This window comes from Ambystoma mexicanum, chromosome 11 (assembly GCF_040938575.1).
Source record: "Ambystoma mexicanum isolate Mex_15411 chromosome 11, UKY_AmexF1_1, whole genome shotgun sequence".
Taxonomy (NCBI): Eukaryota; Metazoa; Chordata; class Amphibia; order Caudata; family Ambystomatidae; genus Ambystoma; species Ambystoma mexicanum.
Genome location: NC_090934.1, coordinates 1,011,632,620 through 1,011,643,740, shown reverse-complemented (window position 1 = coordinate 1,011,643,740; position 11,121 = coordinate 1,011,632,620). Strand labels below are relative to the sequence as shown.

Here is an 11,121-nt window from a genome sequence, read left to right as displayed (position 1 = left end):
TGCAGAGGGTCATGAATTTGATCCTTGCAGCCACGTGAGTCAGTGGAGAGATTTTAGGGCTGGAGAGATACGGTCCCTGGGCTTGAGGCAAAGGATAAGTCTTTCAGCCATATTCAGGATTAGCTGGAGGGGGCGTATGGAGGAAAGAGGGAGGTTTAGAAAGTGGCTGTTGCAGTAGTCCAGCCTGGAGAGGACTAGAGCTCCGGAGACATTGAGTTTCAAGGTGTAGGAAAGGAAGAATGCCTCTGAGGAGGTGGAGCTGGAAGTGGGTCTTCTTAGTAAGATTCATGATGTGAGGGATGAAGCAGAGAGCAGAGCTGAAGATTACCTCGCACTGTTTGGCCTCACAAGATGGTGGGGGTAGAAGGCACAAAGAGGGTAGGAGGAAAGGGGGGTGCAGGTTTCCCAATCAGAAGGATCTCCGTCTTACTGGCATTTGGGCAGAGATTGTTAGCTGCACACCATGCCTGAATGGTGGACAGACAGTCGGAGATCTGAGAGGAGGTAATAGAGGGAAGTTTGAAGAAAAGCTGTGTGTCATCGGCATAACACTGGAAATGAGGATAGGGAGGAATTCAGGTGAGCAAGAAGGGCAAGATAGATATCGAAGAGCCATAGCGATAGCATAGAGCCCTGGGTACGCCACAAATAGAGAGTGAGGTGGTGGAGGAAAAAGGGGTCAATTGTAACTTGGAAGGACGGTTAGTGAGAAAAGGGATCAGCCAATCCAGTGCAGGGTCAGTGATGCCGAGGGTATCACAGAGTAGTTTTATTAGGATGGAATGGTTGACTGTGTCAAAGGCAGAGGATCGATCTAGGAGAATGAGAACAGCGGGAGAGTTGGAGTCAAGATTTGCGAGCATGGTGTCATGGGTGTTCAGGAGAGTAGTTACCATGCCACTGGGTCTTGTAGCATGGCCACTGGCTTACGAGTAGCAGCACCGAGGAGTAAATCCCCATTTTTGTAGTCTATAGGACTCCATTGAGATTTTTGGCAGTTTTACCTTGAGTGGAAACTATGCACAGTAAACCCCCAAATATTGAAAGGAAAGTGGGGCATCTACCTCCTTGACCTCTAAAAACAGAAGTTGATAGGCCAGTAAAGCCGCAGTAAAGTTGTGGTGTTTGAATTACCACCATTTTACCACTGTTTTTACTGCACTGACAAACTCTTAATGAGGTCCTATTTCTTTTCCCTATCCCCACTTAATTTCTCTTCCAACATCGACCCTCCTTTCATCTTCCCTACTGCCCCTCGCTTTCTCATCTTCTTAGATAGTGCCAAGAAACGTCCATTCACAGCTAGACATGAAGGGAGTGAATGCAGCAGAGAGCTTTTGTCAGCTGTACTTGTACCAAAAATGGATTCAGTCCTTTGGCTCCCAAAGGTTGTCCCACTAGCCTCAAATGTCCTGCCAAGTGATTCTATGTTTTTGAGTATTAAACTCGTATAGCATTGCAATAATTTTATTTCTGACCAATCAGATTCGTGAATATAAAGAATCCTGCCTTATGTTTACCTTTCACGTTTTCTATCGCTTTGCTCACTTAGCAGAGCGCTGAAGAGATGCTCTACACATCAAACTCCACCTCAATAAACACATGTGCAATGAATTCTATTTCAAGAGTGGAGGACAGCATTATGCTTCAACTTCTTTAATCTACTCTTCAGCAGTTTCAACGCTTCAAACAGAAAACAAAACAACTTTCCATACTCCATACGTTTTTTCTTTTGAAACTACATTTCCCTTCTTTCTAGTCCATTTCTGTAGTCCATCCTATTTCCTGTCTGTAGCCATCCTATCCTAGCTACTTCCTGCCCCAGGCTTGTCCTCTTCTTTGCTGCTCTTAAGCACAGATAAGTGTTTTTTTACTCGGCTGTAGAGCTTTGACATTTGCTTGCGCTAAGTTCATGTTTTAAATGTGGCTGTATTGAATATGACGCATGTCCTACATCCTGCAGTATAAGTTGCGAGCAGCCTGCATTGTTTATTTTATATCTCAGACCCGTATGGGTTCATTGAAGCACTGGACCCGTATCGGGCAGCGTAGTCATTTTCTCGGGTTTGCGCCACTAGACCACTCATTGCAGTTTTCCTCACTGGTAAACGTTACGAACACCACAGTACGCTGAGTGTGTCCCGTGCAACATTAGCTGCACTACCGGGGACATGCTCGGCCGCACTGCAGAGTCAGGCCAGAGCCCCATCCCTTGTGGAGGAGGAGTGGAGTTGCGTCACAACTCCTAACTCAGTTCAGCACATCCGGCCACAGCATTTTCAAAGTGATGGCTCTTTTACCTAGCACCTACTTGCCCACTTTGTTTCGGAGCGGTTTCGATCGGCAAGCAGCCTACCTTTGACGTCGGAGCCCGTGCAGCAGCAGGGCCCACGATGTAGCTCTGTGAGCAGCTGGCAAGAAGCCAGGGTGTCGCGTGCATGCTGCAGAGCTCCATGGCTCAGGCTGAGGCTGCTGAAATCAGGCCACAGGAATATCAGAGGCCTGAGGAACCTCTACACCATACCAGGGTGTGAGAGAGGTGGTGTACATTAGAAAAAAAAGACATTTGAAAGTAATTCATGAGAGATAAAGAGATGGGAGTGACATCTGAAGTACTTTGTGTGCCATATCAGATTCAGCCAGCTTGTTGCAGCGGTGCAGACCACGCTGACACTGATTTTGATCTCAGCGGACATACATAGCAGCCTGCTCTAGTTCAGGCACAGGCACTCAGCACCAGACAGTGGCCCTCCAGTCTCCAGTATGTCGGAATACGCGTGGGATGAAGAGGATCAAGCAGAGCTCGACCTAGCATTCAGTTTCAAGTAAGTGCTTGGGTACCCATTAGTGGAAGCCATGGTGGGAGGCGTGAGGCCTATTCAGGAGAGACTGGCCACCCTAGAGTATATCCTAGGGCAGAAAGGTAAAAGCACCCATGGTCTTAAGGAAAACCTGTCTGAGAAGGCCAAGACCACGAAAGAGAGCCTCCAGGGGAGTAACATGACCCAGAGGTGGAAATCCTCTTCTACTACCCTGCGTCCATGTCAAGGGGTAGATCAACAGACCCTAGAGGCAGCTGACAACCTTTGGTAAGCTAAAGAAAGCCTTCCTCCAAAGGGCAGCAGTGCCAAGCCTCCTTACGCCCCTCCCAGGGGAAGACAATATGAGCAACACTGGGCAACACAGATGAGGATGCAAGCAGAGAATAGCTAGAGGTGTCTGTGTCCTCCCAGGAGGATGAGAGCAGGCAAGAGCCACTCCGAGAGCGGGGCAAGAGAGCCAGGAAGGAGAAACACCCAGAGGTGCAGGAGCCTGACATGTTGGACATGTTCGATCCAGAGGATATCCAGAATCCTAGGTCCTCGGACTGGAAGCCCTTTCCCAGAGTCACCAAATACATGTTGCAGAGGATCAGGAAAGCCTTGAATAAGGATACCAGGCTCAAATGAAAGCAGAATGCCCTCGTCCAGATCTGGCAGGAAAAGTGGCCGAAGCAACCAAATTCGACCCTAAAATGTTGACTTTGTTACTAAAGCCTCTAAGGACCTCAGAAAAGGTATCTACAGGTCCTGGAGAAGCTGCCATGAGAGGTTGCTGGACATCGCCAGCCCATTGGCAAAGATAATGGATCTAGCAGAGCATGCTAGAGACACCGGAAAAGAGGTGCAGGTGGAGACCCTAGAAAGCTGGGCCCAGCAGGCAGTATGCCTCCTCGGCAATGCAAACTGTGCCATTTCCTCTCAGGAGCCAAGTGTTGAAAACTGACCCAAAACTGAGTGGCTCGCCACCTATGAAGCCGGTGAAGCAGCACAAGGTCTCCTATTCGTGGAGGCCTTTGGCAACAAGATTGGGAGGTTTGTGGGCACATATACCTCCCTTCGAGATGGCTCAAGCCTCCAGAAAGAAAATCTTCCTGAGCAGAATTTTTACTGGGACCGGTCGCTATCGGGGTCGAGCGGCCAGTCGCTTCTCGTCTTCATGCATACCTCAGGGGGGCAGGAGTCGAAACAACAAGACTCCTTCTTTACCACCAGAAGAAGGAGCACGAGAGGTCGTAATGGAAGAGGAGTGGGTCGCTTCAAGGACAGATCTCAGGTAAGAGAGACGTACTGTATTTATCCTCCAGTAGAAGGGAGGACATTGCAATATTGGTGCAGCTGGCACATGCTGTCCAGCGATGCATGGGTGATACAAACAGCCCGTGGGTTTCACCTAAAGTTCGTGCAGCCCCCTTCCCAAGGAGCGTGACCAAGCCCTATGGTCTGCTCTCAGGCAGAGGAAGAGCTCCTCCACAATGAGCTCACACAGCTCCAGCAGAAATGGGTGATAGAAACCAGTGACACACTGGCTCCTTCTCTTCATCAGCAATATGTTCCTGGTGCACAGGAAAGAGAAAGTTTATCGGGTGATAAACGTGAAAGAGCGCAACAGCTGGGTGATTTACAGGCACTTCAAGATGGAAGGCATTCACCAGCTAAGAGATATTCTCAGGAAAGATGATTCGCGAGCCAGGATAGTCTTGAAAGATGCCTATTTGACAGTACCAGTGGTGCCTCCATACCACCCGTTCCTAGCATTCTGGTGGCAAGGGCAATTATGGCAATTCAAGACGCTACCATTCGGGCTTGCATCTGCTGTGTGGGCATTCACCAAACAGATGAGGCCCGTAGCAGCAGCTATCAGAGAAAAGGTCATTCGGATAATAATTTATCTAGACGATATCCTTCTTATGGCAGACAACAGGGAGACGTTGTTATACGGGATAGTCGGGGTGAATGAGCTCCTAGCATTGCAAGGCTTCCTGGTAAATCAGGAGAAGTCAGATATGTACCCAGCCAAAAGGATAGACTTCGTAGGCTTTGTGATAGACACAAAGAGGGTGATGCTGGTGCTTGCAGCGAAAAAGATGAGGATATCAAGAAGGAACTCAGAGCCTGTCTGGACAAGGAGTTCCTTTTGCTACACTCGCTCGTGAGAGTAGTGGGACCTCAAGCTTCCTCCATCCAAGCGATATTCCCCGGGCACCTTCACTACAGAGCTATGCAGAGATTGAAGATCAAGCATCTGTAGCAAGGCCTTGGATACCCCCAGACGATTCCCCTAGACCACACAGAACTGCGTTGGTGGCTACAGAACATGGAAACGTGGAACGGATGTGCTATTTTCGAAGACACTCCATACCTGATCATAGAGTCAGACTCCAGCAGAGCTGGGTGGGGGCGCCCGATGCAGCGTCCTGGAGACAGGAGGCAAATGGGGACCCGGAGAGCTGGAGCTACATTTGAACTCTGTAGAACTATTAGCTGGGTCATTCGCGATCAAGGCTTTTATGAAGGACAGAGCGAAATGCTGCATCCTTTTGCGGATGGACAATACCTCAGCGGTCAGGTACATAATTCACCTAGGGGGGACGAGGTCCAGACTCCTGGCAAAGCTGGCTAAGGATTTCTGGGACTTCTGCCTACAGTCTGGAATTTCAGTGATGGCCGAATATCTCCCAGGGTCGCTCAACGTAGTGGCGGACTGTAACTCCTGTTACCTGGTGGACTTCAGCGACTGGAGACTCGACGCAACCGTTTTTCAGATACTAGATCAGCTGTGGGGTCCGATCCACACATACCTGTAAACATCCAGGCTGAATGCTCAGACACCCAGGTTCTTCAGATGGAGATTGGACCCCAGCACGCGAGGTACAGACGAGTTCTTGCAAGACTGGAGCGGCGGTGTGCATTATGCATTCCCCCATTTTGTGTTTTTGAGCAGGGTGTTAGTGAAAGTGCACAGGGAGAAGGCGACAGTAGTGATCATAGCGCCCGTTTGTAAGACAGAAATATGGTTTACAGCTCTGGTGGAACTTTCCTCGGATTTCCCACGGATTCTCCCATCGGACGTCTGACTACTCACGGACCCAGCTGGGGAATGTCATCCTCTGAGAGCGAGGAATGCGCTGCCACTTTTGGCCTCCAGGGTGTCGGAGTAGATGGGCAATTCCAGGCATTTCGGGCCATGCTGCCCAGCTCACATCAGATTCCTGGGCCACCTCCACTAGCAGGAGCTACAACGCAGCGTGGAGCAAGTGGGAAAGCTGGTGCGAAACCAGAGGTATTGCTCCAATTTTGTCCCCTATAGTATCAGTCCTAAACTTTCTAGCAGCCCTACTGGATGAAGGCAAAGCCTTCAAGACATTAGGCGTTTACAGGTCAGATATTTCAGCCGGCAACGTATAGGAGGATGGCTCTCCAGTGGCAGAAAACCCTGTAGTGAGAGGAGCTAAGTTGCGCATTCCCCCGGCATTGAGATATATGCGATTGTGGGATGTGACCATTGTGTTACGGTTTCTCTCGGAATGCTGTTGCTGTTGGTACTCTTGTTCAGAGAGGAATTGCCATAGCATTTTGGTGCTGGACTGTCCATGTGGCCGGGACAAAGACTGATATGCAAATGGATATTTCCCATCTGTGAAAGGTACAGTGACCAAAAAGAAGATGGCTGCGAACTCTCAACGTGGTTAACCACTGAACAGGTTATCATGCCATGTTCTACCGAGAGAGGGGCGCCTGCTACCTTTGTTGAATTCTTTGAAGGAACTTGGGGTTGGTCACCCTAGGTTACCTGGGGCCAATCAGACATGGACTCCCTGCTCACTGTGCTTAGAGAGGCGCAGCTTCACCTCACTGATGAGGCCCAACAAGGCTGAAACATGTGTATGGGGTTGCTGTTGGTACTCTTGTTCAGAGAGGAATTGCCATAGCATTTCGGTGCTGGACTGCCCATGTGGGCGGGACAAAGACTGATATGCAAATGGATATTTCCCATCTGTGAAAGGTACAGTGAACAAAAAGCAGATGGCTGCGAACTCTCAATGTGGTTAAGAACCACTGAAGAGGTTATCATGCCTTGTTCTTCCGAGAGAGGGGCGCCTGTTACCTTTGTTGATTTCTCTCGGAATGCCCTGCGAACCGATATCTCTCGAAGGTACAGCTGTCAGGGAACGTGGCTATGCTATTGTGTCTGGTGTTGTGTAGAAGAGTCTCGAATGTCAGAGCTCTGGAAGTGGATAGGAAGACCTTGGATCCCAAAGGGGTTATCTTTAATCTGGCGAGAAGGACCAAGATGAATTTCCCTTCCATTTCATAGCCTTATATGCCCAGGGCATCCGAAGTTGTTTGTTCCGTCGTGCATCAAGGAGTATGAGAACAGGACGGCAGAACACCGTCCAGCAGGGACATCTCAGTTGCTAATTGCATTGCTAGCATGATTCAGGGCGCACTCAGGAAGGGGAGTCATGGTTTCCAAGGCGGACCTGCAGGCGTTCTCTCGCGGATATCCTGCAAGCAAAGTATCAGTCGAGTGATAGTGTTTTTAAGACATTTTATTTTAAACCGATTCTGTCACTAGCAGAGGCGGTAGAGCAGAGCTTTGAACAAGCATATGCTTGTCTCCGGTCTTGGCATAGAATGAAGATTATCGCAGCTAGTAGAGCAGTGATTCTTGATTCTATTAAAGACACAGAGGCGAGCATTACTTTCCCACCCAATGCATGCACTCTTATATTGTGGTTGTATTAACTCAACTTTCTTCTTACTGTGGAACAGGGCAGTGCATTCTCCATCCCTAATGGTGTTTTTCTGATTCCCCAGGGGATGACCAGAAGAACTGTTGAGCCTCCTGACAGGCGGAGGGGCAGCGAGTAGTCCCGGGCCAGAGTGGAGCCGGCGTTTGGAGTGTTAATGTTGGTTCCCGGCGGAGTTCGTCAGGGACACTGTTGTTTGAGTGTGGAGTTATGTTAAAAACTTTATGGAGTTTGTTCAGAGCACACAAAGAAGAGCCGGCGCCTGTGGCAGGAAGAAGATAGGAGGGCTACAGACAGGAAATAGGATGGACTACAGAAATGGACTAGAAAAAAGGGAAATGTAGTTTCAAAAGAAAAAAAGAAACTTGTCTTGTTTTCTGTTTGAAGTGTTGAAACTGCTGAAGAGTATATTAAAGAAGTTGAAGCATAATGCTCGCCTCCGAGTCTTTAATAGAATGAAGACTCCCTGCGCAACTAGCTGCGGTAATCTTCCTTGCCTGTTCTTTCAGTTTCATTGTTGTACCTGGAATAAAATAATGTGTGACATGCGAAGGCCTGCCTCCCTTTTCCCCTTCATGATTATTAAATTATCTCTCACTTTGGTAATAAGCTCCAACGCATGGTCTGCTATGACTTTAGTAAAATGACAAACAGTTGCATATGGAGAGGAACGGTCCTGTTCTTTGGGCCTTCCTGATTTTATGTAAGGGGGGGGCGGGCTATTCAGGCTTAATGTCTGCTCCCCTCTGGGGCATAGGATTGTTTTCTTCAATGAGCAAACGGGGACAGGGCGGAGGAACCCAATAATCTATTTTTCTCTTTTTTTAAACTATACCCCTTGAAAAAAGACCCGCGCGACGCTTTTACGCCGATGCTAACGTACACCGACAGAAAAGCGTCGTGGTAAATACATGTCGCCGTTCCAAAGGCGGCACACAGACCGAGAAGCCCCCTCGGCATACACGGCCCACGCCGGACACTGCACTTATTTTCATCACGGAAGATTATATAATTGCATTTTTGTTATGAGGTCCAGTCCTGTGGAACCCAGGTTCTAGCCCATGATCTAGGGGGCGATGCCCGTCCCTGCTGTGCCTGCCGCATTCCCAACAAACGATATGAACGCATCTCCTAGCCGACGCATCACCAATCCCTACCCCCTTTGGTCTTTTCATGGCATGATAAGGGCATCAGTGAAGGCAGGTGGGTTACTAGCAGGGAGGGAAAACACCTGGTCAAAATTAGGCTTCATGCTATATAGCTCGAGGAAGCAAAGCAATTTGTGGCCATGCCTGAGTTCCCTGCCGGGAATGCACAGCCAGTTAACGAAAACCAGATGTTCTGCGCAGCTGCCACATTAGCCGCTCGCATTAATGCGCCTGCACGTGAAATTTGCTGTACGGGGAAGGCATCTGCTTTCCATGATCACCGTCACTGTGCTGATGATGTAATGGTAAAGGACAATTGTGTGTATTTGCATGCGGAAGGAGAAGCATGTGCGTGCGTGCGCGCGCGCACTGGGGGAAAGTGTGTTTGCATGGGGAAGAGGTGTGTGTGTGTGTGTGTGTTTGCATGGGGTAAGACGTGTGTGCATGTGTTTGCATGGTGAAAGAACTGTATGTGTTTGCATGGTGAAAGTTGTTTGTGTGTGTGTGTTTCCATGGGGAAGTGGTGTGGGTGCTTGCGAGGGGAAGATGTGTGTGTGTGTGTATGGGGAAGAAGTATATGTGTGTGTTTGCATGGGGGAAGAAATGTGTGCATGTGTTTGCATGGAGAAAGAAGTGTGTGCATGTGTTTGCATGGGGAAAGAAGTGTGTGAATGTGTTTGCATGGGAAAAAGAACTGTGTATGTGTTTGCATGGTGAAAGAAGTGTGTGTGTTTCCATGGTGGGAGAAGTATGTGTGTGTGTGTGTGCACGTGAGAATAATTGTGTGCATGTGTGCATGGGGGAAGAAGTGTGTGTTTGCATGGGAAAGAGGTGTATGGGGAAGAAGTATGTATGTCTGTTTGCATGGGGAAAGAAGTGTGTGTTTGCGTGTGGGAAGAAGTATGTGCATGTGTTTGCATGGGTGAAGACCTGTATATGTGTTTGCCTGGTGGAAGAAGTGTGTTTGTGTTTAGATAGGGGAAGAAGTATATATGGGTTTGTGTTTGCATGGGGAAAGCAGTGTGTGTGTGTGTTGTGCGTGTTTGAATGGGGGAAGATGTGTGTGGGGGTGGGGGAGTATGCAGTGGGCTGAAGGATCTCAGGGAGTTTGCAAGAGATGTTATCCCCAGAGTTTGTGAAAGGCGCTGAGGGAGCTGGCAGAGTGACGATGCACCATGAGTGTGAATTACAAGAGTGAGATAACTGAGTTTTATATAATGGCATGTTTCTAAACAACCACCCCAAGCAAGCATCATCAAAGCCAACTTTTTTGGCTCTGCTGGAGGAAACATCGAAATAAACCTAGCTGGCCAGAAGTGGGCAGGTTGTGAAGCGTGTGGGGGCAGGCTCCTCAGACACAGAAGTAGATATAGAGGGAGAGGCTAAATGTTTACGAAAAGAAGTGGTGGAACTATGTTCCCTGCTGGCCTGCCACCGCTCTCCACAAACCCCATCGCCACGCCCCCTCCCAAGAACAATACAAACCCTCAAACACCTGCGCCTAAAGATCCAGATGGACGAAACTAATGACAACGGCGAGCTGGCCATCCTCTTACTATTAGACCTGTTAGCTGCGTTCGATCTTGTCGACCACCAAATCCTGACCAAACATCTAACCTCAGCTGCCTTTCTCTCCGAACACAGAGCTGGATCCAATCTTTCCTCTCAAATAGAAAAAACAGAGTTTTCGCACCCGCAGCCTCCGCACCCCCAGTACCCATCCTTTGTGGGGTACCGCAGGGATCTTTCATCTCGCCCACGCTCTATAACATCTTTACGAAGCTCCTCTTTGATCGCCTTGACAGCATGAGTGTCACCTACACTAATTACGCAGACGACACCCAGGTCCTCATCACACTCTCTGGTTGCTACGATAAAGGCTCCAAATTAATCTCTACCTCGAGATCCAAGCCGGGATGGCCACCCACAGCCTCTGCTTAAATGACGATAAGACTGAACTTCTGATCATCGGTTCACAAGCTCGTCTAAACAAACCGGACAAACGCTATAAGGCCTTTAACATTGATGGCAACACAATCAAAGTTGTTACCTAGACTCCACTCTGTCTCTCAAAAAACAAGTTAACTCCACAGCCTCATCTACAACCTACACCAACAAACTTATAAATGCTTACAAGCCCTACCTATTGACCAACAGTTGCATAATGTTAGCCAGAGCACTGGTCCTCTCGAAGTTGGACTATTGCAACATCCTATTCCTAGGCTCATCGGCACGCAACCTAAATTGACTTCAAGTCCTACAAAATAATGCCCTTAAATCGGCATGCAACATCCCACGCTCCAACCATATCTCAGACCACAGGCAGGATGCACTCTGCTTACCTGTGCGTAACAGAATGACCCTACGTTCTCTAGTTATCACGCATAAATGTCTCTCGAA

General features: G+C 48.7%; 1 long non-coding RNA gene across 1 annotated transcript; it reads left to right on the top strand.

The window, feature by feature from the left end:
- The first annotated feature begins 1,861 nt into the window (after positions 1–1,861).
- On the top strand, positions 1,862–8,003 carry LOC138504041 (uncharacterized). Its single transcript, XR_011279759.1, has 2 exons — positions 1,862–2,825; positions 7,641–8,003. It is a non-coding gene; the product is annotated as an uncharacterized lncRNA (long non-coding RNA).
- The last annotated feature ends 3,118 nt before the right edge of the window (positions 8,004–11,121 follow it).